Source organism: Lucilia cuprina, chromosome 4 (assembly GCF_022045245.1).
Source record: "Lucilia cuprina isolate Lc7/37 chromosome 4, ASM2204524v1, whole genome shotgun sequence".
Lineage (NCBI taxonomy): Eukaryota > Metazoa > Arthropoda > Insecta > Diptera > Calliphoridae > Lucilia > Lucilia cuprina.
Window position 1 is genome coordinate 54,713,981 of NC_060952.1, and position 24,647 is coordinate 54,738,627.

Genomic DNA, 24,647 nt, shown 5'->3' on the forward strand with positions numbered 1-24,647 from the left:
GCTTTTTTTTATTTTAACTGTTTATCTTAAACATAATACAATTAATTCTTACAACCTACTTATATAGTTAATTCCTAACACTACTTATTTTCTATAAAATACTCTGTCATATCGGTATACATATCCAGAAGTTAATATAAGTCCTTTAAATCTTCCTCGTTTTGAGATGATAGAGTTTCATAACAGATCCATCTTTTTCGCATAGTTGAAAGAACAGGAGCAGAAGATAGAAGTAAACTATTAAAAATATCTTCATTCTGTGATTGCCTGGAGCATTTTCTTGAGCTGAAAAGTTGAACATGGGCTTCCTGGGCTTCTTCTGTTAACTCTCCAAGTGGAAGAATATTCGATTCAATTATTATTTGACCATGACACAATACTTTGTGTACTGTTGGTGTTAGTTCCCTCCACGGATACAGAGATACAAGTAATTTAGAAATTTCAGATGTATATTCCCCAAATCGATTTCCATTAATTTTATGTTTACTATTCAGTGCCATTAAAATAGTGTTAACTCTTCGAAGCAACTCCTTGTCGATTCCAGTTATTTTTGAAGTAAGTTGGTCTTCTGAAAAGTCTGACACAATTCTTGATGCTGTGTTTTCGAGCAAAGATGATATATCAATACAAGCTTCCACATCATTAACAGCAATAGGTAAGGATAAGCAAACAAATAGAAAATAGGTAAATATAAGATTTAAACATGTTCTGTCATATTTAATACTAAAATATGAAAAATATGAAATTAAAGGACACAGGTTAAATGAACATATTTTTTGAATGTAATTGAGATATTGGCTTGAAATTTTTTGTAAAGGGTCAAGAATTTCCATGTCTAACTAAAATAGATATTAAGGGATAAATATGGACTAAATTGTTGTAGCTATCTGCGACCCTATTAAAATTTTGATATAAATCATAGTTTTAGAAATTTAACAAATATGTAATATATGACAAAATCTTTATTTATGAACAAAACTCAATGAAATCTTCAACGCTTGTTAAATTTGTCATTTCAAATAAGAAAATGCAAAAAAAAATTGAAAATGTCAAAGGGCTTTTTTGCCCATAGGTCCACATTTCATTCAGGGCTGGGAAAATACTTTTGGAGTAAATAGAAAACATATTGAGGTTTCCAAAACTGCTTTCAGTTTTCTGATCCCAGCTTTGGGATTTTAGAACATGTCGCCCAAATTGAAGTTTTGATAAAAAATGGGTCATATTCGGAAGGACGCAGTGGCAACATTTTCAAAAAATAGGACAAGTTTTTTGCGCCAAAGCGTTCTGCGTAAAGATACCTTTTAGAAAACTATAAAATTGTTATATGTTCTTAAAGAAAATTTTATTTTATTAATAAAAGAGTTAAGACACATTTTGGGCAAAAAAACGGCAAAAATCTAAAATTTTTGAATTTTTAAATTAAAAAACGTATATTTTTGGATCTGTAAATGACATTGATCTGAAATTTTTTGTATATTATTGGAAATTTTGTTGTCTAACTAACAAGAAAAAATTGAGTCCATTTGGTCCAAAATTACGCCAGGTATGCCAGATTTATTTCCAAAAAATTTCCATTCTGCCCCACTGTGCACCCTTTTATTAGTTAAAAGATTTTAAACGGCCATAAAAGGTACACCAAATCATCTTTTTTACACATTTTTGCCTTTTTGTTCTAATTTGCAAAAATCTATTTTTCTGCAATTTAAAGAAACTTTCACTACAAAAAACCTATCGTTGAAATTGACATTTCATTTCGTTTCTAACAGAGCACTTTTATGTTAAAAAATAACATTTTACAAAAAATGTTTATAGAATACAAATTATATTAAGAACGGTAACAGAACGAACGTTTAAGGATAAGTGTATTATTTCGTGCGTTCCTTTAACGGGAAACAGAAAATATTTTTATTTCCACACTATTACATTTAAAATCAAAACTTGATTTCATTCTTAAAGCCCCTATTTGTATTTGACTTTTTAAAGTTCCTAATTGTAATGACCTCTAAGTTCGTCTTAAAATCCCTATTTGTAAGAGAGCGTAGAAGTACTTGCCTTCAATGACATCACCGTGTTAAAATAATGACTTTAAATGCTAATGAAGAAGTAGTGAAAAGCGGCTTTTTACCTTTTTAACTCATTATTTTTCAATGTAAGTTTTTCCTGGGAAGTGTTTCTTAATCTACAAATTATATCTTAATTGGCTCATTTTGTTTGAATAAAATAAAATAAACCCTTTTGTTCATTTTCCTCCCCATTAACGAAATAAAAATTAAGTTTCAAAAAGTACAGACAAAAAATAAAGTTCAAAATCAAATAAAAAATTCATAAAGCCAAGTATATTTTTACTAAAATAGGGCCTATTCAAAATTCGTAAAATCAAGTAAAAATTCGTAAATTCTTTATTGAAAAATTTTTTGGATTTTTTTTATTAAAATAATATACTATTTACTAGACATCTGCACGAGTGCGCTGAAAAGTCATTCGTTTATTTTATGAATACTGTCTGTAGTGCTTCCGAAGTTCAAAAAGCAGTAGATCATCTACACACAAAAATACATGTGTAAAAGCAAACAAATACAAAAGAATCAGACAATACAGTTAAGAGTGAAAAACAAATCGGAATAATTTATTAACTGTTTCGGAATGTTTCTAGACAACTTATGAGTGCTTTTATAGAATTTGTGTTAATTTCAACAAAACGCATTGTTACAAGAATAAAATACAATTAGTATAATTTAGAGTTTACTTTTAATCGACAAAAAATCAATGGCTATAAAATATATTTTAAATTTTTTCACTCATATGCATTCCATAATTTTTTTGTACGTAAAAGTTTGAACTGATCACACTGGTCACTCGTAGATTTCGAGATGCTTTTGCTATCATTAAGATGTTTTTGCCTAATTATATCAAACACTACACAACTCTCAACGAGCGAGACGAGTAATATTCCGTTTCTAAATTAAGCAAGTTGTGGGTGATTATAACTCATTTGTTCGAACCTACATATCCTTGTTTTATATTTTCACAATAGTGTACGTGAATTTTGATACTATGCAGTACTGTGAATTTAAGGACAAGTATACCAATGCTGATGTTTACTATTTAAGGAAAGCAATAAAAAATATTCGCAACATTTCCAAACAATAATATTAATGAAACAATAACGCAAATAATTTGCATTTGTACTGAAATTCAAGCAAATGGTTTATCTGAAACAGATAATTTATTATTGTAATTTAGCAAATATAATTGAATCTATAAACATTTTATTAAGAAATATTAATTGAATTTTACAAATATTTTACTAATTGTATAAAATTAAAATTTGTAAAAAAAAAATCTTATATACTTACAACAATTTTATGTCACAATCTAGAAACTATTATTTTGTACTGCGATAGGTTTTTTTTCTATTTCATAGGCAGACGAACGACGAATATTTGGGTTTAGAGTGGCCATTTTCATTTTTCTAGTTTATTATACCCTCCACCACCATAAGTGGTGATAGAGGGTATATATAAGTTTGTCATTCCGTGTGTAACACCAAGAAATATTCTTCTGAGACCCAACTAAATATATATATTCTGGGTCCTTATAAAATTCGATTTAGCTATGTCCGTCTATCTGTCTGCCTAAAACACGCTCATGTTTAAACTAAGCAAAGGAAGTAAGCCAAATTCACCGAATATATTCATTATTATTCTAAGCAGTTTAGTATTGAAAATGATCGGTTCACATCGGGAAAAGTTATGAATCAAAATTTAAAACAAGCCCAAAAAAATAGGCATTTTTTACACATTCGGAAAACTACACAGCTTAATCCTTGCTGAAGATTGCCAAAATCGGTCCAGAATTTCATATACCTCCCATACAAATGTATATATACCCGAAAATAGGTTTTTTGTTAATAACTTCCTTCACAATGTCGATATCTTCAAAAATTTTACAAATTAAAATCTTATGCCAATAGAATTCATTCAGAAAAAATCTGGATAGGTCCATAATTGGACATAGCTCTCATTCAAGGTCCCATCCCGAAAATCGCTTAATCGCGTATAACTCATTACTTATTTAAGATATCTATATAAAATTTGGTATATATAGTACTTCTCATATACATATAAATATTACAGTGAAAGGTTTTTTCGATCCGTCCATAATTGTTCATAGCTCCCATACAAGTTCCCCTCCCGAAAATCATTTAAACGCACATAACTCATCAACGTTCTCTCCCGAAAATCACTTAAACGTACATAACTCATTACCAAATACTGATATCCATACATTTAGCAAAAATATTGCTCTTATATACAAAAAGTACTCTATAACATTGTTTTACGATCGGTCCATATTTAGTCATAGCTCTAATACTAGGTCGCCTCCAGAAAATCACTTAAATTTACAATATTCATTACCAAATAATAACATATGTATATACAGAATTTTGAAAGTTTATCTTTACATACATAATTGGACATTACTCCCATACAAGTCCTTTTACGAAAATCTCTTAAACGCACATTACTCATTACCAAATAAAGCTTTTGATAAAAGATTTGGCACAAATATTAGATTTGTATACATAACTTATATTTCAAGATTTTTTCACGATCGGTTTATTTATACAAGGTTCCCTTCAGAAATCACTTAAAGAAACATTACTTATTACTAAATTGCGATATTAATACAAAATTTGACAGAAATATAGCATTTATGTACAGAAATTTAGCTTAAAGAATTTATTACGATCGGTCTAAAATTGGTCATATCTCCAAAACGTGTTAACCGTATTTAACTAGGTGCATTATCAATTAGTGTAGAACAAAAAATATATATGTATATGTATTTTGAAAATCCTTTCACACACATGCATACATGCAAATTACTAAATATCGCTAAGCTCTATACAAATATAAAGAAAATGACGTTTGTAATGTTCAATAAATCTTCGGATTTTTCTATTAAAGACATGAGAAAACTTATTTCTACAAATATTTGATCATTTAGAAAAGTATTATTATAAAAGTAGCTGGTGGATGATATTTAAGATTCGGCTCAGCCGAATATAGCACTCTAACTTGTTTTTAATTAAATATTTTTGGTTACGTAATATGGTCACTCCTTGAAATATGTAAAAAAAAAATTTATTTAAAATTTAACAAATTTATACAACAATTTGTTTCAATTTTTTGTAAAATATTCTAACACTAAGAAGTAAAACGCTGTAATTTTTTACAACAATAACGTTACGCTCTTCTCAAAGACGAGTTTGTGTAACTCCAACACATATGTAAGAATCTTACTCTCTCTTTAAACTTCAAAACATTATCGCGAAAATTCGTGGCTCATAGCACTTGAAAATATTTTTGATCACTTACCCAGGAAAAAAAGTGAGGAAGAAGAAGTAGAATTTTCACCAGAAATAACATACTTGAAGTACTTCCAATTTTGGTGAAAAACCTATGAATTTTACATAAGCGTGTCATTGGAGGGAAGTTGTTCATTTTTGAAAACTATGAACTACATCTAATCTTATTCATAGATGCAATAAAAATCCGATATTTGGATGTCAAAATAAACCAAATTCATTCAATGACATGCTTATGTTAATTTCGTTTCATGTTCTTCGAATATGTTATTTGTAGTGACTTTTCTACATATCCTTCCTCACTTTTAACTGGGTTTTCATTTGTAAGGAAATATTTGTTTTATAAAAGCGAAAAATATATAATCGTATTCTTAGATGTGATTAATATGTCGTTTGTAAAGTATGATATCGATTATTTTTTGCTGGGTAACATTATATTTTTAAATATTTTTTTTCACACTTTAAGTATATTTAATAGCCCGAAATTATTTAATTTTTAACAAACGAAAAAAAAAATATTTTTTATTTTTTTGACATTCAATTTTTGTTGTTGAAATTAAAACTGAAAAAAACTATGTTTTTAATTTTCGTATGGTACAAGAAATAAATATTTCAACTAAATTATTTATTATTTCAATATTGCAGATTAAAAAGCAAAGATACATTCATATATAATGCTTATAGATAAATTATGATGCAAAATATTTAAAGAAATCTATTTAATATAAATTTAAATATAATAAAATTTAAATATTTTTCAATATTTTTAAATCCGATTTTCGTTGGCTTGAGAATTCTACTAATAAATTCTTAGAGTTAGGTACCGACTGACAGTAGACTTATTTACTTTTTGACAGCGCACAGTGGTATAGGAAAAAAAAAGAGGGAAATAATTCGGTAACTTCTAAACGGTTAATCCGATTTTAATGAAATTTGGTATGCACAAAGAGGAGGTGTTTAGGTTTTGAATTTGGACCTTATAGGCCAACCAGGGGCCCGGCGGGGGGTCCTCAAATTAGGACACCTCGGCTATGTTAAATTTTTAAAACGATCCTATTTCTTCATTTGAGTTCCGATTTAAAAAAAATTTCGTATATAGAATCTCCTCATCGAGCACTATAAAAAATGTCGTCATAGCAGTAAATTATCTCTTATAGTTTAGGAGATATTCGCATTTGAAAATTAAAATTTTAAAATTTTTACCGTTCTTACTTTAGTTTTTTGATAATAGCGGGTCCAAATATTCCCGATTTTCGCCATTTCTTTTTTTATTCGCTTAACAACAAGTTTATATATCAAGCAGTGAAAGAATTATGTAAAAATCATGACTGAGTCCAAAGTTATAGGCATTTTAATTTAAAAAATTAAAAAAAAGGCGATTTTTTGCCATTTTTTTGGGAAAAAAGTATCTTTTTCTTTTTAAGTTATCTAAAAAGTTTCTAAGAAGATGTATATAGAATTTATACTTTTTGAAAAGCTGACTTTACATAAAATACGATAAATGAAACAAAACCTAAAAATTTTTGATACCGAGGGGACCAGGTCCATCCAAAAAACCCTATTTTTTTATAGAAAATTCAATTTTGAGCAAAAATTCTCAAATCGCATAGTCGATATCAAATTATAGTGACCTGTTTTATATGACCCAATATGTTCTTAATCATTTTGTAACGGGTTTCGATAACCCTGCCCCTGGTATGGATATAATAGGCAAAAAACCAAAAAATCCCATTTTTGGGATTTTTTAAAACTTTTTTGGGAATTCCGGGATTTCTAATAAGAAAATTCGAACTTTTTATTTAATTTTAGATTTTGAGTAAAAAAATCTACCTAACTGTAAAATTTCATCAAAAAATATTCATAAATAAAATTTTTATTGCAATTTGAAAAATTTGTATCTTCGCAAAAACTGAATAAAAAAACATTTTTAATTTTTTTAAAAAAAAGTATTCCGCGAATTTTTTAATTTTCAAAAATTATATACAGTTTTGAAAAATAGACAAAATTACCTTTCCATTGATATATAACATGCCTACCTAATGTTTTTTAATGACAAATTAATTAGGGAAAACTCAACATCTTTTAGAAAATTTACCTAGCACTATTATTTTCATCCATAACGTTAACTCTTAAATTTGTTACATATATTAAAAAATTTTCAGGTATTATTTTTTAAACTGTAATGATTTTTACCCCTATAGGTCACTTTAATAGGTAGCTTATTAAAGTGACCTATTGAGGAAAAATTCATTACATAAGGATACGTTAGACATATTAGGTAGAATATCATAACCCTTTAAAAAATAATTTAATTTAAGTACCTGTAATTAATATATAAGACAGGTTTATATCTGTTTGTAATTATTTGTAATTTTCTAACCATGGCGATCGTACTAAAAAAAATGATTTGTGCTCCATTTTATTTGAACACTCTTCAGCTCCTTTTCAAGATAAAGTGAACTTCTTATTGAAATATATTGAAACTGCACATAAAAATAAAGTGGATAAAACTGATATATGTAAAATTGAAAATTTTATAAAATCAGTTGATATAAAACTGAAGAGTGTTCGGTATTCCATTGCTAAATTTCGATCGAAATTTTCTGATTGGCTGGATGAATGTGTAGAAGTTGCTATTTGCGTATCAACTGTTGGTGCTCCCTGTAAGCAGTATGAGGATTTGAGCTCAAAATCTAAGAGGAAAAGGTTATCAACTTCACTAGAAACCTTATCTAACGAAGAAGTTTCGGACACTTTTAAAGCAATGTTAAGAAAAGAAAAACAGCCTTTGGATGCCATAAAATTGCAAATATTCTTCCAACCGCATCACCAAGACGACTGAAAAGAATTGTAAAGAGTATACCCACACCATCATCTGATACAACGTTCACTGAGGAAGAAGCTATTGCGCTTATGTTGCAGCTGGGATTAAGTCGTGATAACTACATAACGTTAAGAAAGGCGCTATCTGAAAAAGGAGTGGATGTTTTACCATCATATGACAAAATAAATGAAAAGAAGAAAAGCATTATACCACCTCCTATTGAAATAACTGATCGGAAGGCTGTTATTGGACTCGGCGCTCTACTCGAAAATACTGCTTTAAGGATTGCTTCTGACTTTTCTTCAGACCAACTAAAAAAAATAAATTCTTGTGATCTTCAACTCATTTGTAAGTGGGGATGTGATGGATTATCAGCACTCTCGGAATATAAACAAATCAACACAAGTGAATCATCTTCCGAGTATAAAAGTGTATTTATGGCATCGCTAGTTCCATTAAGAATTCGAAAGTATGCTGACAGCGATTCTCCATCAACCAGTTTCGATGATATTTGGAAGAATTCGACTCCAGGATCCAAAGCTTTTTGTAGGCCAATAAGCTTTGAGTATATAAAGGAATCCAAAACAACAACGCAAGATTTGATAAATCGTATTGAAGCAGAAATTAAAAACTTGGAACCTATAACAATCGAAATAGAAAATTATTCGTTTAACATGTCCTATGATTTAAAACTTACAATGATTGATGGGAAAGTTGGAAATGCCATTACAGGAACATCATCTACTTGGTACTGCTACATATGTGGTGATAAAAAATCAGAATTTTCGAATATTTCCAAGCAAAGATCAATAAATGAGGAAACATTACAATTTGGAATATCCCCCCTACATGCTCGCATACGATTTCTGGAACATTTTCTACATTTAGCATATGATTTAAAGTACAGAAGCATACCGGAAAATGCAAACAAAAGTGCAAATAACAATAAGGAGTTAATGGAAATGAGAGCCAGTGAGAAACGAAGAATTCAAGAGGAATTTAAAAAGCGGATGGGATTAAATATTGATAAACCACTCACAGGATATGGAAGCACAAACGATGGTAATACCGCTAGACGTTTTTTTAAACATTTTGAAACTACTTCCGAAATAACCGGAATTAGTATGGATTTACTGCAAAAGGTCAATATTATTCTAATGGCGATAAATAGCAAGCATAAAGTGAACGCAACAAAATTTGGAGAGTATTCTACAAAAGTTTCTAAATTACTTTTGGAATTATATCCCTGATAATTGTCCATCATATTTGGCTGATAAATTCATTTTTGGAGGTTCAACAAGGTCAAATACAATAGTCTACCCAATGCATTCTACTCTTATTATGCACAGATCTTTTATTATGAAAGTGGCAAGAATATGTAACACAATTATTCCATATACTGAAAGAAGATTTTCACATAGTGTGGCGCAATTTGAAAATATTTTCAAAATGGCAGTTTGAAAGAAACTTATATTTTATTCCGATGTTAAAATTTCTTTATTCAGGGTTGCTAATCTTCATTCTTCCTTCTAATTAGTTGTGTTTGTATAGATAAAATTGGGGGTAAATTGTTAAGTAAAATTTTTACATATTAAGTTATTATTTTTATAAATATTTAAGAAATTATATATTTGTGTCAAAATTTGAATTTAATCTACAGCTATTTGGCCCCTTGGGTTTACAGCTGTTACGGATAAAAATAAATAAATAAATAAATAAAAATGATTACAGTTTAAAAAATAATACCTGAAAATTTTTTTTAATAAAGTAACAAATTTAAGAGTTAACCTTATGGATGGAATAAAAGTGCTTAAAAAAACATTAGGTAGGCATGTTATATATCAATGGAGAGGTAATTTTGTCTATTTTTCAAAACTTTATATAATTTTTGAAAATTAAAAAATTCGCGAAATACTTTTTTTAATTAAAAAACGTTTTTTATTCAGTTTTTGCGAAGATACAAATTTTTCAAATTGCAATTAAAATTTTATTTATGAATATTTTTTGATGAAATTTTACAGTTAGGTAGATTTTTTTACCCAAAATGCAAAATTAAATAAAAATTTCGAATTTTCTTATTAGAAATCCCGGAATTTCCAAAAAAGTTTTAAAAAATCACAAAAATGGGATTTTTTGTTTTTTTTTTGCCTATTATATCCAGGGGTGGGGTTATCGAAACCCGTTACAAAATGATTAAGAACATATTGGGCCATACAAAACAGGTCACTTTAATTTGATATCGACTATGCGATTTGAGAATTTTTGTTCAAAATTGAATTTTCCATAAAAATAGGGTTTTTTGGATGGACCTGGTCCCCTCAGTATCAAAAATTTTTGGGTTTTGTTTCATTTATCGTATTTTATGTAAAGTCAGCTTTCCAAAAAGAATATACATCTTCTTAGAAACTTTTTAGATAACTTAAAAAGAAAAAGATACTTTTTCACAAAAAATGGCAAAAAATCGCCTTTAAGAGAATAAAAAAAATTGCGAAAATCGGGAATATTTGGAACCGCTATTATCAAAAAACAAAAGTAAGGACGGTAAAAATTTTAAAATTTTAATTTTCAAATGCGAATATCTCATAAACTATAAGAGATAATTTACTGCTCAAAACTTAAATGAAGAAATAGGATCTTTTTAAAAATTTAACATAGCCAAGGTGTCCTAATTTGAGGACGCCCCGCCGAGCCCCTGGTTGGCCTATAAGGTCCAACTTCAAAACCTAAACTCGACAACACCTCCTCTTTGTACATACCAAATTTCATTAAAATCGGATTAACCGTTTAAAAGTTACCGAATTATTTCCGTCTTTTTTTCCTATACCACTGTGCAGCATCTTAACATGCCTACATGAAGGGAAAATCTGTTGAGACTGCACTACACTCGCTATTTTGTCATATTGAAAAGAAAATAGCGCAAGAGGAATATACACTTTTTGCCTTATTCGACATCGAGGGGGCTTTCAACAATGTTCACCCTGGGTCAATAACTACAGCTCTAGCTGGTCTCATCAAGAGATTACTGACTCAACGGATCATTATCTCCGCAGCAAATGTCACAAAAGTGGCAAATCGCGGTACCCCACAAGGTGGAGTTCTATTTCCACTTCTGTGGAACCTAGCGTTGAACCCAGTTCTTATGGATCTTAGATCTATGGGGAGCCCTGTTGATAACGGGTTTGTCTAGAAGAAATTCCTGACAATATCGACTATTGCATCGCTAAACCGTTCTTTGATAGAAGCTTTTCAGTGAATATCCAACACGATCCAAATGTGATGGAAACAATCCTCCATGGCGGATCGTATAAGGTTTTGACCGATGTCTCCAAATCAAACCACGGTGTATGCGGTGGCTTTTACATAGCACATTCGGGAACGGAAGTATCATTCAAGCTCCCTGACCAATGTAGCGTACTTCAGGCTGAACTATCAGCCATAAAACGGTCTGCAAAATAGCTCAGGTTTTATCGAATATGCGGTGTCAATATTCGTATTTATACCGACAGTCATCAATGCAGATAGTCGACTGAAGCTACCAGCAGACAGGCAAGGATCATGTGGCCATCTTACAACCCACAAAGATCCCATGCCCTTTTCTTCATTCCGAGAGCTAATCTACGGAACTTAACGGCAGTGGTAACTGGCTACTGACCTTTCGGACTCCATGCAAGAAGACTGAACTTACCCAGTAACGACTTCTGCAGGACCTGTCAAGATGAAAAGGAAGAAGAGAGTATAACTCACTTCGCCTGTCATTGCCCGGCTCTATCTGATCACAGAATGAGCCTGCTAGGTAGCTATTTTCTGCGTGACTTAGAGGATCTATCGGAGGTTGATATCCGGAAGATAGACTCCTACATTCGTTAGACAAACTGATTCGGTATAGGAAACCAGAGTGATTAGGTCGAAGTATACTAATAAGCCGACCGTTTTTTCTCTTTTCAGGTATCACAAAGGGCTCAGAATATTGGTCCCAAGTGTGTCCCCTGTCTACCTAACCTGGTCCAATTTTTTGAAAATAATATAGCATATTGACGCTTCCAGACATCTATCTTTCTATGTTTCAAATTTGAACATCCGTTTAGGCGTGATTCACGCCCAAACAAATAAACAAACTTACAGCGAAATTTAAAATATATATTATACCTTTCTAAAACAGAGGGCCAATGAAAATGATGCTGCTTTTATTGCTCTTGAATTTATGTACCAAAGAGCGCAGTTCATATTTATCATAGTTATTATATGATAATATGCGATAGTATGCCATAGCGGGTAACCTGAAAAATAAACAAAATATTACTTTTAATATGACTTTTTTCAAGGTCTTAATGATAATAAGTATGTAAAATTTACGTTCCCTCCAAAGATTGAAAAATAGTGGCCATATAAACAAATTAAATTGAGATTAATGTTTATTGTTCAAACATATTTGAACATAGTTTAAAATCTTATTTTGGTGCATGTGTTTGGTCATAAAAACTATTCGATTAGTTCACTTGAGTTAGAAATAAATATTTATCGTTTAGTTCTTTATGACCTTTAGTAATGATAAGAATGCTAGCACTAAGATGCACATTAATTCTCTTGTTTATGTAACGCATAGACATTATGAGATATAATTAGAAATAGATCATATTCTTATCACTAGCGCACTTGAAAACCCACCCTTAAATGGGTATATGATATTGATAAGATTGAATGCATAAAAAGATTGCATGAGGTCTTATCTTAGTTCTAAGTTAGTTTTAAGATTTTGTTTAATAGTTCTTAAGTTTTTAGTTTTTAAAATAAATTTAGTGTTATTCAAGATTCGTAAGAGTGCTTTACAACCACTCGCTGTCTTGTAACATTCACCGGTAAATTTTGTATTTTTATTTTAATACATTTTTTACATTTATACTCTTCACCTTCGTGAAAAGGGTATATAAAAGTTTATCATTCCGTTTGTCATTTCTACAATATAATTTTTCGACCCCATATAATATGTATATTCTGAATCCTTATAGGTAGCGCAGTCGATTTAGCCATGTCCGTCTGTGTGTTTGTTGAAATCAGTTTTTAGAAGACCCTATACATCTGCGCGATCCGAATCTTAAATAATTCTGTTAGACATGCTTTCTATATATAACGGAGATTGATCTAAGACAACCTCTAAAAGCTTTATCAGAAACTGATATTTTTTATTAATGCTCCGACAGAAATTAAAAAAAATACAAGTAAGAGGGTTATATTCGGCCATTCCGAATCATTCTTATTAACAAATTTTGATATTATCGATCTACGTTAAATCATATGTCAATAATAATATGAACATCAGGGAAATATTTGGAAGACGGCCAAATAACCATTGTTTTTTGTAACAATGGTTATATGGAGGGTAGAGTCAAATATGGACCTATCCTCGTCGGTTTATACAATAATTGTTTGTAAAAAAAATCAGTATTCAGTAAATTTTTACTGAATACTGAAAAAAAAATCAGTAAGCAGTAATTTTTACTGATTAATGAAAAAAAATTCAGTATTCAGTAAATTTTTACTGAATACTGAAAAAATCAGTATCAATATATTGAAATCCATTATGCATTACCGGTAAGATGTTATTAGTAGAAATATTTATCTAAAGCCGTAACCCACTGGGTTTGAACTGAAGACCTCATGATTGCTGGTCGCCGTTCTATACTCCTTATTTATTTAGTTATGCGTTCTTAAGTACTACTTAGTTAGTAAAAAGTTAATGCTTTTTATATTTTTAATTTTCTTTCGGCATAAAAAATTAATAGGTATTACTTTTGGTTTGTATTTAAAAAAAAGAGAAAAAAATGAAAATTGGTTTAAATGAAACTTATTATTATTTTTTTTTTGCTACAAAAAGTGCTAAATTGCCATTACTGATGTTTGTGTTAGGGATATAAAATGTTGTAAATTTAAAATAGTATTAAAATAAATTATAAAAAATAGTTAACACGTCCAGGATTCGAACCAGCGACGTCAATCTTTTAGCCCAATGTTTTACCCACAGCACCACTGCATAGATATTTGACTTTATGTATATAATTTGTAAATATATTTAATGATGTTTGTGTTAGGGATATAAAATGTTTTAAATTTAAAATAGATTTTTAAAAATAAATTATAAAAAATAGTCAACACGTCCAAGATTCGAACCAGCGACGTCAATCTTTTAACCCAATGTTTTACACACAACACCACTGCATAGATATTTGACTTTACGTATATAATTTATAAATACATATATTTAACAATTTAATTTCCGTATTTGATAATCTATATATATATATATATATATAAAATTCTAACGTTACTGACTGACTGACTGACTGATTGACTGATTCATCATCGCACAGCCTAAACGGTTAAAGCTAAAGAGCTGAAATTTGGACAGGGGCCATTAAATTTCTTGAGCACTCCTCCAGACTCGAGAACCACTTGGTTAAGGATGTTTCCAGGGACTGCCTGATCTAGAGACCTTGCATTTGAATAAATATTTCTCTCCTTTTGACCTTTTGACTCTCAGGGATGGAAATAAATTGTATGGGGATGCAGACCTCTTGTTTTACCACAGGAGGATCGGCTCACTTGATCTGACCGACCTGGTGTATAACACCGAACAATGATTTTGATACTTAATTTTGTGAACAGAATTATTACCTTCTATTTTTATTCTTTTTTTTATTATTTATTTTGCATTATATTTTGTTGAATAGTTTTAAGTTTTATTTAGTTTTTAAGATATGTTTAAAGTACCCCTTTGAATGTCTTTCCTTTTTTATTCCTTTTTTTGGGAAATTTTTGTTTTAATGAAATTAATCTCATATATGAATGTCTATGGCAAAGCTGTAATGTATAAATACGAATTTAATGAAATCTTAGTTATGCTAGACGTTAGGAAAACTGTATAAGTAAAGTAGTTTAAGATACAATTGTAATGAAATTTTGGATGAAAATAAAAAACCTTGAAACCTTGTATGTTTGGATGCTGTTGATGTCATTGCGTTGTTGTTTTTGTTTTTCTGTGTTTTCGTATGTTTTATATGTCTGTTGGTTTAGATGCCTTGAGTATTTTGTTTTTTTATTTCGTTTAGCGTTGTTGTTGTTCTTTTTGTTTAGATTTGGAGGTAATAATAATGTAGTCGGGAAAAAATTTAAAATTTATGAAAGATGTATAAAATACACTATGTTGAAGGGTATATAAGATTCGGCACAGCCGAATATAGCACCCTTACTTGTTTTTTACTTTAGAATATGTGAAGACTAATCTCAAAAAACAAATTGTTCTCCGCCGGTACCCTTTCGACAATGGGTATTGGTCTTAATCCGACTTTACATACTTAATTTCATGTTTCTAAGTTCAATAAAACGAAAAAGTACCAAAAAGTTTATTTTATGGCTTCTAACATAAGTTAGGCTCCACCTATGCTGCACATACGCAGCGAGCTCTCAAATGAGCTCTCTGGATTTTCTTCATTTACACGTAGTACGTAATTTCCAGATTAAGAGAATGAGAGCATGGACGTTTTTTGATTAAGATGCACATAGAGAATTATCTGATGTTAAACTTAAAAATAAGTTTTTATTTGCGAAAGTTAATTTTGAATGTATATTTATTCTAATTTTAAAACCTCTCAAGAAAAATTATCATTCAATACCTAAATAAAATATATTTAAGATTTTTTCCGAATGATTGTAAAATAATAATGTGGTTTTTAATAAAGATGAACCAACAACATAAACTCCTAAACAAACATTTTTAGCACTGCATATGAGCGCAAAAATTCTTGGTGGATATTTTAATATACCTAACGATCCATTATTTGTTTAATTATACCCTTCACCTTCGTGAGAAGAGTATATATAAGTTTGTCATTCCGTTTGTAATTTCTATAATATAATTTTCCGACCCTATAAAGTATATATATTCTGGATCCTTATAGATAGCGGAGTCGATTAAGCCATGTCCGTCTGTCTGTCTGTTGAAATCGGTTTTTAGAGGACCCCAGATATCGGCGAGATCCGAATCTTCAATAATTCTATTAGACATGATTTCGAGAAGATCGCTATTTAAAATCAGCAAAATCGGTCGGTAAATAACGGAGATATGAGCAAAAATCCGAGACAACCTCTGAAAATTTCATAAAAAAATTGTTATAAAAGCAACAACACTGTATATAGAAAAATATATACACGTGTGTGTGTAGATGTATTTGGTTTTATTCAGCTTTGTATTTTTTACTAAAATACACAGCAAAAAAAATATGATTTGCATTTTTTGTTAAAATAAAATAATTTTCCCTTTTGTTTTGCAAATATATTTTTAATGAATAGAAAAAAGTATTTAAAACGTTTTCAATTATATGAGAGTAGATTGTGAGTTATTGTACAATAATTTTTATGCGAATAACGTAAGTTTGAAATTTAACATTAACACCAATTTTTTCCAAGTGCTTTTTAAAACAATTTTTTTACGATAAACAAAAACAAAATCTACGTCTCGTCAATGTTTACCAGCAATGAATACGAAAGTGTTGTTGTTTTACTCTTTCTTGTATACTGTTAAGAACAACAACGTATTGCTAGTGCTAAGCGCATATAAGTGTATAGAAAACACACTGTCTATAGCTAAGCGCATTTAAAAAAACATAAGAGTTGGTTTAGATTCCTTGTGTATTTTGTGTTTTATTTCGTTTAGCGTTGTTGTTGTTGTTCTTTTTGTTTAGCTTTTGATGTAATAATAATGTAGTAGGGAAAACATTTAAAATTTATGAAAGATGTTTAGAATACACTATGGTGAAGGGTATATAAGATTCGGCACAGTCGAATATAGCACTCTTACTTGTTTTTTTTAAATCTTCATCATTTCTTTACTTTTATTTACACGGAGTATGTACTTAGGTTAACTAAATATCTAAAATTGCAAATAAATGCATTTCTGAGAGCAATGTTTCGAAATAATAGGTCGTGCTTCTATTTGTTTAATCCTATTCATACAAAATCCAGTGCATGGAATGCAAAATCATAAAATGAAGTGGTAAACTTTATAGCTAATAACAACACACTAGTGCTGCTCTCGCTCTACTGCTCTTGCTCTGATGATCTTGCTCTGCTCTGTTTTATAAACAAGCGTACAATAACAAAATTTACCGTATGGTTATGTATTTTTTTTTTTTGCAATTTCTATCTGAGCAGTTTCAATTTTTTATGAAATTTTCAGAGGTTGTCTCGGATTTTTGCTCATATCTCCGTTATTATGGATCGATTTTTCTGATTTCTGAAGATTCGGATCTAGCCGATATCTGGGGTCCTCTAAAAACTGATTTCAACAAACACACAAACGCACAGACTGACATAGCTTAAATAACTCCGCTACCTATAAGGATCCGGAATATATATACTTTATGGGGTCGAAAATTATATTATAGAAATTACAAACGGAATGACAAGCTTATATATACATACCTTCTCACGAAGATGAAGAGTATAATAATTGAGGATATAGTCACAATCGAAAAAATATTCCAAAAACGTTTTTTCAACTGAAATTTTTTCCAAAACATTAGTTTTCGAAATGACAGACAAAAAAACGAAAAAATAAAAAGTCACCCACAGTTTAATGAAACAACAGCCGTATGCTTTTAAATAAAAAGTTCTTAAAACTAAATAAATTTCTATGTTGCTAGAAATGTTAACATCGAAGTTAATATAGATAAAAACACGTGTAATTTTTACAATATCTATTTTTATTAAGTTGATTAATTCGGAGGTTCAATTTATGAATTTTTGCCCTTTTAACTGAATTTGTTTAAAATAAATTGGAAAAATAATTGCATAATCCCAATCTCAAAATATATCTTGAATTTGTTTTCTGCTGATTCTCAAAATATTTGGAGTACGTTCAGATCAAATATGTAATTCTTTTCGTAAATACTTATAATGAAACAATAAAGACGTCAAATAAATATATAATATATATATATATATATATATATATATTATATATATTATATATATATATATATATATAATATATATATATATATATATATATATATATATATATATATATATATATATATATATATTATATATATATATATATATATATATATATATTATATATATATATATAATAAAAATCAGTCAAATATTTGATAAATGTGAACGTAGCTTTATAGATAGACGTTTGTGAGCTTACAAAACTCTTGATATCTCTTGTAAAGGAATTTCGATTGCATGTTGAAATTTCGACCGCATGTTGGAAAAAAAGATGTGGTTAGAAATTTCTGCAAAAGCTTACTCTTCTACCGCCCAGCAAGTGGAAACAAAATATTAGTCTTAAAAAGGCAGTATAAGAAAAACAAGTTGCATAATTTCCAAACTGGGCGCAACTGCCAAACTTGTTTATACCAAACGTAAGTAATTAATGTGAAATCTCAAACTTATGGACTAATTTTTTGTACACATATTTCAGTGAATTAGATGAACTCATGCAAGAAAGGAAAAGTTTAAATCCGGAATTTGTTCTAAACGACGACTCATCCGTTTCTACAGCTGATGAAAAGACCGCTAAACAAGTCATTTTCATCAGGTAAATATTTGTTCGAATTTAGTCCGACTGTTGCCCAAATAAGAGCGACAAAATTGACAATAAAAAGGAAATACAAAAGACTGTAGACTATAGAGTAGACTATAAACTAGACTGTAGACTAGACTATAGACTATACTATAGACTAGACTATAGACTACACTATAGACTAGACTACAGACTACGCTATAGACTAGACTATAAATAAGACTAAACTATAGGCTATACTTTTATATAATAGACTGAAACTAATTAATTCTGAATTAAATTTTAAAGTTTTTACAGATGCTCCTAATACTAAACGTAAAAAAAATCAATTCAGGAACAGATTATTGAATTGTTTTTGATTTGTTAACTCAAAGCTTTTTACAATTTGAAACAAAAACATTACAAATTCTAGAAATGCAAAATGAACGGGAAAAAAGAAAATAGGAACGAGCTGAGAGGGAAGAAGAGAGAAAGAAGAGAAAGTTAGAACTAATGGAACAATTAGTTTCTAAAATCTGCAACCAATAAACATTGAAAAGTCTAAATATTTTTCCATTAATTTTCGATATAACAATGAATTTATTTAAAAAGTTGTATTTAAATATTAAGCATGTGATTTAAATCAAAGACTTGAAATAGCACCATAGTACCATTAATCGTTTTTTAGCTTTTCAATCGATTAGATTTTTAAATTTGAATTTATGTGCTGTTTTTAGATGGCGAGCGAGTAGTTTCGGTACAAATTTTACTTGTATTTTGTTATTGTTACAAAAACAAAATACAAGTAAAATTTTAACTCAAACTACTCACACGTTATCCAGAAACAACACATTAATAAATTTTAATCGAATAGATATGTATGTATTTAAAACAATAAATTGTTTAGATTCTATTTTCAATTTCTTCCCGTATAGCATCTCTAACGGCATTCCTATAATATTTCTTATATTTTGTCCGCTGTCAAATGTATCTTCGGGGCTTCTGGCTAAGTGGCTCTGAAAAGAATTTAGGACTCTAACTGTATTATCTATATTATCTGAAGAAAAACGAATTTTTGTATTAAATTAATACCCCTCATGGGTAGTCCGCTAATTTATTACCCAAAATGTTTTCATGGATGTTAAAGTTATTCGTGCAAAAATTTAACATTCTAATTTCCAAGATAAAAGAATTTTTGTATTTAATTTATATGGAAGGTGCCGCTCCCCTCATGTGTAGTCCGCCAATTTATTACCCAAAATGTTTACATGGATGTAAAAGTTATTCGTGCAAAAATTTAAGATTCTAACTGTAATGGTTTCCAAGATAAACGATTTCTTGTATTTAATTTATATGGGAGGTGCCACGCCCCCTAACGGTAGTCCGCCCACTTTTTATCCCATATAATCATGTTGACACTAAAGTTCATCCGACAAAATTTAAGGTCTCTAACTGTTATATTATCTCAAATATACGAATTTTATATTTTCTTAATGAGGGCGTGGTTCCTCGCACACTTGAAAATTCAAAATAAAAAGTAGCCTATTACCTATTCCAGACATACAGGAATACGCTGTGATAATTTCAAGCAAATCTGTTCAGCCTATTAGTAGTCTATTGCGTTCAAACATACACGCAAACAAAAAACATTGTTGAATATTTTTATTGCGATCAAATTATTTTCCTATATGTCTCATATGGCTATTACAATAATGTCATTGCTATTTTATAAATGTTACAGCCAAATCTTAATTTATATAACCATATTATATTTTATATTTTAATGTTACATGATCCTCATATATAAAATTTATGTTATTTGTATTCCAAGCAATTGAAATTATTCCTACAACAATCAATTTGATTTTTAAGTGATATTAAAAGTTATTGAAAATATTTTGAATAAAAATTTGCTTTTAAAGTGTAAACAACGTGTGTTTTGAAAATTAGTGTAATATTATAAATTAAAAAAAAAACAAAATATGGGCATTTCCACAGAAAACTCCATAAAATTTCAACTTCTATTATTATAGTAAAAGATTCAAATTTTATTATAATAAAGACCCCAAAGCTTTTCTTAACCACTATGATGAGAAATCGGAATTAAAAGTTACAATAATATTTCAGCCATATTTTTCCACCTTTAGTAGCATTTGCTTTTGATAGTTTTTATTATTTTAAAGTCTAATATTTAAATGGACTTTTATCGGAAAACATTTGATGAATTAATAGTTATCTTAAAACATACAAATATAAAAATCCTTAAAATTCACATTTTCGGTTTTCTTTCATAGACTTTTAAATGTCACGTTCGTCACGTTGAAACAGGATTTATCCCGATAACTTTTTAGTTGGTATTCAGAAGTATTCAAACTTTGAATCTAAATCAAGTTTAGTATATAGAACTCAATTTAAAAGAAATGAAAAAAAAAATTTATAGAATTTCAAAGTCTGTCACGTCACGTCATATTACATAAATTTTCTCAAGTGCAACCTTCGAATTATGAAATATTGTTATTTAAAAAGATGTGATATTTATGCAATTTATTCAATTAGGTGATAGTTATGATTTTTTAGTAGATAAGTGGAAGAAAATGCACAGAAATTAAACAAATGATCTTTTTAAGAAATGTATGGAAAAAGTGATTTTCGGTTATCGGCTTTATATGGGCGTTATGGCCGATTATTGTATTATCATCAGAAGGGTCAGTAGTTGTACATTTGGAAGTTTTTTGTGTGTTTGTATTATCAGGATGGCGAAATTTTAGTTATATATCCAAGTTTATGGGTATATCAAATGTGGGCTTTGTATGGAAGCTATATCTAATCATGGACGAATTTTAAAAAAAAAATTAGGATGAACTATTTTTGTGTATGTCAAAATTATTTGTGTTGAATTTTATGGTGATATAAGCATTTTTAAAAGTTTTATGTTAATTATGTTAATTCTTATATTATTCTTATACGGTAGCTATTTTCAACTAAAATGTTATTAAATTGTCCAAATATTTCTCCGATTCCAAAAACTTTCAACAATGTCTGTCCAAAATAAATCTATGAACTAATTAATTTGCAATAATATTGAAAATTTCATCATTGGAAATTTTGTCACATCACGTCATGTCACGTCACACATAACGTCTTGTACAAAAAAATCTGAGAACTATTTTTTAGTCCTAAAAGCTGAAAATAATCAATAAATATTCCAAATTACAATAAATAAGGTTTTAACCAAATAGCCAGGTGAAACTCGCAGATTTTTACATTTTTGTCAAAAAAGAAATAAGCAACTTCTATTTCTGTCACATCACGTCACGCACTTTAACTACTTATATCTAAGGGCCATTAAGATCTTTCTATTTCTTCTTCCGACCAGTTATAGAGCTATTGAAGCCCTATATAAAAATACAAGAATTTTTAAAAAATATATATGTATTTATATATTTTTCATCTCTTAAAAACGTACGACCGTCACGTTCGTCACGATGGAAATGCCCATATATTAAAGTAAGGTAAGTAAGAAAAATTGTGAAAAGTATTATTAATAATAATTTTGTTTTGTAAACCAAAAAAAAAATTAATTTCGTAAAACCAAAAAACGAGAATAAAAAATTTTACGTAAAACAAGAATCGTAATGGATTGTAAATTTATATTTTACGTTTGTCGATTTTTTAACAATTAGCAACTGATTTTCTATTTGTGTTAGTAAATTCAAAATGTTGTTATTGCATCAAAAATTGAATTCTTAAAAAAGACGACGAGTTTCAAACACGTAATATTTACTGCTCCTAAGTTTTTTTAGTTTAATCGTTTCCATAAAGTACACATCAAATCGTAATTATGTAGAACAACAAAATTATAGTTAAATATGACATACTCTCTCTCTCTCTCTAAAATTCTACAGAGCATCATTTCATTATTATTATTCAAACAATAAAGACGTATGGAGTTAAAATAGTGAAAACTGTGTTTGAAAGCAACAAAGAACTAATTGTTTTAAATTTTAACGAAGGTATTAGTTACAATTCATTTGTAGAAAAAGGTAAAACAGGTAATTTATTTAATTGTTTTTTATTTCTAATCTTATATTTTCAGCAAAAACAATTCACAAAATTGCATCAAATGTGGCAGTTGATTTATTGAACAACAACTTTATAATAAATCCGGATTTTTTCTTATTAATTTTGTAATAATTCATAAATAGCGTGGATTTTGTTGTAGAAATAAAACTGGGTTAGTAAAATAAAAAAGTGAAATATTGAAAAAATTATAAAGTAAATGAAAATTTAATTTTTTATGTTCGTTCTTTCTTTTCTTATTAATTGTTATTGTACTTCTTTAAATTTGTAATAAAAAACATCTTAAACAATAAAAATCACTAAGTTGACAACAATTTTAAAAAGCAAAGAATAAACAAACATAAAGAAATAAAAAAGTGTCTTTACTTTATGAATAAGAAAAGAAAATCAGAAAAAGTTAACTAAGAAAATCAAAAAGAACTAATTCTGTTTGTTATTGTTTTTGCACTGTTTTTTAGTCTGTTACAAAAAGTAACCACAAAACTACATTACTTTCATTCTCTTTTTACGAAATGCGAAAAATAATAAACAAGAATACATAAATGTTTCATTCTTTTTGTTCTTTTTATTTCATTCTCTTCTGTCACTTTTTCTGAATTCTTTTCGCAGTAACAGTGACAAGTGAACTTAAATAGTTAAAAAAATTAAAAATTGGTTTTGAAAATGTGAAAAATTTAAATTATATTATTTGTGTAAATGTATATAGCTGCTACAGGTTCCACTTCAAGTTCCCAATCACCGCCAAATTTTTCTTTGGACAACATATTTCTTATAGAGGCTGCAAAACATATATCGTATCAGCCAGAAACTCCACCTGACGTCACATACCAGATTTTCCACTTGATGCAAAGAACATCCAACAACAATCAACATTAAATTCATATGAAATAGTTAATGAAGAAAATGCATTTTTAAAGAACCAACAAGAGTTGACTGATCTTCCTTCAACACAAGTAAGTATTTTTTGTACATATAAAATATGTAAATAGTACAAACTTCTTTTTCTAGGAAATTAGACAACTAAATGAAATTAAGGAGGCACTGCATAATGATATTTTGGAAAATAAACATCTCACCAATATCGCCAAGTCAATAATATCATTAATATTAAATCGTGATCCCAACAGAGAGTATATCTTTGATTTGTTTATACAAAGTGTATATTTTAATTATTATTTAATTAAACATAGGATAGCACAGTGGGGCAGAATCAAAATTTGTTGGAAATAAATCTGGCATTTCTAAACGGCTGATCCGATCGGGATAAAATTTGGCGTAAGCCTAGCCAAGGAGTATCCGAGTTTAAGTTTTGAAGATGAACCCTGCAGATGTCCCAGGGACGGCGTTGTTGCGGCTCAAAGTAGGGTACCTACGACATGTAAAATTTTTAAACTCGGGCTTTTTTTTTTTTGTGTTTCACCCAAATACATTTAAAAATTTAGTGGTACAAAATTTACCACACCTTGATCCGCTTTTTTTGAATACCGGGCATAATTTTCGAATCAATTGTTAGTTAGACAACAAAATTTCCAATAATATACAAAAAATTTCAGACCAATATCATTTACAGATCCAAAAATATACGTTTTTTAATTTAAAAATTCAAAAAATTTTAGTTTATTGCAAAATGTGTATTAACTCTTTTATTAATAAAATAAAATTTTCTTTGAGAACATATAACAATATAGTTTTATAGTCTTCTAAAAGGTATCTTTACGCAGAACACTTTGGCATAAAACACTTGTTCTATTTTTTGAAAATGTTGCCACTGCGTCCTTCCGAATATGACCTATTTTTTATCAAAA

At 29.0% G+C, this 24,647-nt stretch overlaps 1 long non-coding RNA gene across 1 annotated transcript; it reads left to right on the top strand.

Moving 5' to 3' along the window:
* The first annotated feature begins 22,553 nt into the window (after positions 1 to 22,553).
* LOC124419801 lies at positions 22,554 to 24,405 on the top strand. The gene is made up of 5 exons (XR_006940821.1): positions 22,554 to 22,775; positions 22,859 to 22,996; positions 23,549 to 23,795; positions 23,851 to 23,972; positions 24,033 to 24,405. It is a non-coding gene; the product is annotated as an uncharacterized LOC124419801 (long non-coding RNA).
* Positions 24,406 to 24,647: the final 242 nt, after the last annotated feature.